Source organism: Talpa occidentalis, unplaced genomic scaffold (genome assembly GCF_014898055.3).
Source record: "Talpa occidentalis isolate TD23 unplaced genomic scaffold, MPIMG_talOcc4v2.1 talOcc4.2, whole genome shotgun sequence".
In the NCBI taxonomy this organism is placed as follows: Eukaryota; Metazoa; Chordata; class Mammalia; order Eulipotyphla; family Talpidae; genus Talpa; species Talpa occidentalis.
This window is the reverse complement of record NW_023602073.1, coordinates 132,297,519-132,302,621: the sequence shown is the minus strand read 5'-3', so window position 1 is coordinate 132,302,621 and position 5,103 is coordinate 132,297,519.

Below are 5,103 nucleotides of genomic sequence, written 5' to 3'. Positions count from 1 at the left end.
CCCAAGAAAGAGCAAAGAGGTAGAGAAATGTGCAGAATGTCCCCCAGGAGCTGTCTCCGAAGCAAATGCAGAGGACTCCCTGGGGACATGACAGGAAAATAACAGAATGTCTTTTACTTAGTTTTTATCTCTTATTGATTGCGTGCATATTTTACAAAATACAATTGATCTTTGAACAATGGCGGGGACTAGGGACTCTGATGACCAACAGAGTGCAAATCCATGTATATCTTATCATTGTACTTTTTTTAAAAAAGATTTATTTATTTTTATACAAGAACCGGGGTACAGGCCAGAGGCACGGGAGGGTGAGAGGATTCACCAGAGACAGACTGAGGAACAGAACAGGCAGACTGACGAAATACACTGCTGAGGGGAGCAGCTGGTGAGACAGGAGAGGTCTGCTGCGCCATGTGGGATTCTTGCCGGCCAGCAGGGATCGAACCAGCACTGCAGAGGCTTCACGGTGCGGCACTCAACTGCCTGTGCCATCAGGGAGGCCCATCATTGTGCTTTCTATACTCGGTTCTGTACTCAGAAATTTAATCCACCAATATTCACCGATGGTTGTATTCATGAATGTGGAGCCTGCAGGTAGAAAACAAATTGCGTATAAGTGAACCTGGGCAACTGAAATCAGTGTTGTTCAAGAGTCAATTGTATCTTGATATGATAATATGTACATGAATTATAAAGAAATAAATATAGATAGAATGGGAATTCACGCTCAATTATTTTTACACTGGTAGGAACTTACAGTCCAAAAATGCAGAGTCCATTGTTTAGAGATTATCTCAATCAAGGCTTGGTGGAGTGGAATCCAAGGGCAAGTTAGGGATAATCAGGCAGCTTTAGGGACAGTGCAGGCAAGGACTTCAGGAGAGTTAAGGGAGGCTCCAGAGATAAGGACAACAAATTCCAAAGGGGACTAATCCAATACCCCCAGGATTAGGGGCAACAGAACATTCCGGAACAAGGATGATAAAAGTATGCTAAGATCAGGGCTGGGACACACACTCTTAGTTCTGGGCACAGAGACATTTAGGCAGTGAGTGAGACCACCAAGAACTAAGCAATCACAAGAGACTCATGGAACTTTAGAATAATTAGGGAAATAAGGGAATATTCCCTGAGGCATGACTCCATTTAGGCTTCCTTGCCCCTCCCTGGCCTGGTTCCACCAGCCTGGGAGTCCCACTTTATTTTTGTTCCTTTTCTCCTCAATAAACTTTTTTTCTTTCTCTAAACAAGCCTGCCTCTTCTTGCTTGCTTGCCTGAGCGTCAGTGAAGTTCTTGCTGAGGCTTCTTGAGACACCAACACATGTGGTCTAGTGGCTGTGTCTTAGCGCTGCCACTGCAGCCTGGGATCCACTCCTGGCTGGGAGACTAGGCCTGAAAACCTAAAATTACAGTATCGTGGTGGTAGACACTGGGCTCCTAACCCCAGGAACATTCTGTGTACAACATTAATGGTGTCATGGTGGGAACTCTTGGTTAAAAAATCACTTTTCTAGAGCTGAAAGGTTTTTAAAACTCTGATCTGGAGGTCTGTAAGACTCAGTCAAGGATTCCATGAGGCCAAAAAATATTTCAAAAAAATACTAAGCTGTTACCTGACTTTTTTGCTGTTAGTGTCCCCAGTGTGCAGTGGGGTTTCCCAGAGTATCCATGACATGTAATGATGTCACTTTTCTGGAAGCTAATGAAATATTTGCTTGTCTAGTCTACATTTTGAAAGTTTTTATTCACTATATCTAAAATGATAAATATAGATATAAAATTCATAAACAAAAACTCCCTGCGGTCCTTTAGTAATTTTTAAGAGTATAAACAGGCCCTGTCACCAAAATGGTGCCCTGTTCTAGAGAATATAGAGAACATAGAAGGTCATGGTTATATATCAAATAGTGGCACAACACAAAAATGAATGCTTAAGTTAGTTCAACCTGTTCAAAAGAGTATTGCATGACATGTTAGTAAATGGATTCTGAGTGTTTGATCTCATACCATTTAAAAAATATTTTTGAGTATGCATATACTCAAAATATGATTTCAAATCAATTGAAATATTAAATAGAACATTAAAATATTATTAAATAGAACATTAAAAATCACAAACTATGGAAATTTTAAAGCAGTGAAAAATATTTTTAAATATTTTTATTAGTGGTAAAATCCCTTTTGCTCTCAATAAAAAACTAACAAAATTGGTAAAAATCCTTCATTATTTAAAAAAAAATTGTCTATCACCTTGTGATAAGCCATTCCAATGTCTGATTTTAAATTCACTTTACTGTGATCCTTGATCTTAATATCAAAGCCCAAAAAGTCACTCAAAAGATAGAAAAAAATAGAAGGTAGATAGAAAAAATCATTGTCTGAAGCTCTCCTGAAAAAAAAAGAAGGGAATGGAGGCATCAGACTCCCAGACTTCAAACTATACTACAAAGCCATAATCATCAAAACTGCATGGTATTGGAACAAGAACAGACATACAGACCAATGGAATCGAATAGAAAATCCAGAAATAAACCCACAGATTTATGGTCAACTAATCTTTGACAAAGGAGCAAAGACTATGCATTGGAGCAAAGAAAGTTTGTTCAATAAATGGTGCTGGGAAAACTGGGTCGCTACATGCAAAAGAATGAAGCTTGACCACTACCTCACACCATACACAAAAATCAACTCAAAATGGATTAAAGAACTAGACATAAGACCTGAAACCATAAAATATATAGAAGGAAATATAGGCGAAACACTACGTGATTTGCACATCAAAGACATCTTTACAGACACATCACCCAAAGCAGTGATAGTGAAGGCAAAGATAAACAGCTGGGACTACATCAAATTAAAGAGCTTTTGCACAGCAAAAGAGACAATAACAAAAACAAAGAGAAACCCCACCAACTGGGAGAACATTTTTGCACCCAACACTAATGATAAAGGACTGATCACAAAAATCTGCAAAGAGCTGATGAGACTCAACAACAACAAAGAAAATAATCCAGTCAAAAAATGGGCAGAAGAGCTTAAAAGAAACTTCTCTGAAGAGGAAATGCAAATGGCCAACAGGCATATGAAAAAATGTTCAACATCACTTGTCATCAGGGAAATGCAAATCAAAACTACCATGAGATACCATCTTACACCAGTGAGAATGGCACATATTAAAAAAACTAGCAACAACAAATGTTGGCGAGGGTGTGGAGAAAAAGGAACTCTTCTGCACTGTTGGTGGGAGTGCAAACTGGTCCAACCAATGTGGAGAGCTGTGTGGAGATTCTGGACCTACTAAACATAGAGCTTCCATATGATCCAGCAATTCCACTCCTAGGTATTTACCCAAAGGACACAGAAACATCAATTCCAAAGAACACCTGCACCCCTATGTTTATAGCAGCACTGTTTACAATAGCTAAGCTTTGGAAACAACCCAAATGCCCAAAAATAGATGACTGGATCAAGAAGATGTGGTCCATATATACCATGGAATATTACTCAGCATTCAAAAAAGATAAACACATGCAATTTGCAGCAACATGGATGGCGCTGGAAGGGATCATGCTCAGCGAAATAAGCCAAAAAGAAAAAGAAAAATACCGGATGGTCTCACTCATAGCAGGAATCTAGAAAAACTTAAATAAGGGACCAGGAAAATGAATAACTATAAGAAAGTGAAAATCAAAATCAACAAAAAACTATGAACCAGAGACACTTTTAGGGGGGCGGGGGTGGGAGGGGAGGGATTGGGTCAGAATGGGGGGCTGCAATTGTATGGGGAATATAACAATAAAATTTATAAAAAAAAAAAAGTACTAAAAAAAAAAAAATAAAGAAAAAATCATTGTCTGTGCCTCCTTATTCATGTTTAATTACATTGCACGTCCAACTACTAGCTATACAAGTATTTTTGTTGAAACTCAGCTAATAAATTCCAGTCTCTTTTGATTCTAATAGGTGGGGAAAGTGTAATAATAAATGAATTCAAAATCCCTGAAGTTTGTAATTTTTAAACACATTCGAAAATCTGGTTTCCAAGTTTAAGTGTGTAGATAAGTTTAAAAGTGGCATAGATACATTGGTTTTGGCAATAAAATCACGTACCAAGGGATAAGTAAAATGTAATCTGTCTCAATTTGTAGGAAGTAAATGAGTGAAGGCCACCATGGTTATTCTTCCGAGTTGAACAACCCAGAGTGACCCCCTCATGCTGACAAATGGGGTTAACCAGTATTAACGCATATATCAAATATTAGCAAAAGGAATTCAAATTTCCTGTTTTCTTCCTGCATCTCCTGGTTACATGCACCCAGTGTTGGGAGCAGTAGAAAGTCATCAGGGAGTTTTAGTTGGTGAAGAATGGAGTTAGTTGATTTAATACCATTGATCACTAGAAAACATACAAGTGAGTGAATGAGTCAGGGAAGACTAAAGGCAAAAAGACAGAAGGTACAAGCTGGACCGGTGTGAGAGGGGAAGGAATGGCATTGAGAGACTTTTTGGAGACACACCCATGGAAGACTGGATACAGAGAAGAAGGAGAAACCTAGAGGTGCTTGGAGGAAAACAATGCCCTTCCCTGTGCAAGGGAAAAAGAGGGCAGGGAGAAAACTTGAGTTCAAATTTGGATGTGATGAGCATCCAACCCCTGTTGGTATGAAGGTGCCATTTGCAGCAAGGGAAGTGGAAGCAAAATTCTCTCCAAGTCTTAATTTTTAACTGTTTCATTACTTTTTGAAAAACCATCTATTTCTCTGAGACTTCAAATAAAACCACTTCAGAAAAAACAATGTACATGTCCCAACATAAACCAGGCAAGTGCTTTATAGGGGCTGCAGCACCAGAGGTCCATCCTTGACATCCCATCAGAACCTGCCTTATTTGACTTCTCGTTGTCCTCCAAACTAACCCTGTTTCCTTGTCTGTGTACAGGTCTACTGAGTCAGAGATAATTTGCTAATTTAAGTCACTTCCTCCTTTAGAAATTCTGATGACTTATGGTCAAATGCTTAGGTTCATCATGCTGATCAATTAGAATTTTTAATGTTGGGTGAGAGATGCCAGAAAGAATGGACAAAAAGGTCAGTTTGAGGCTTT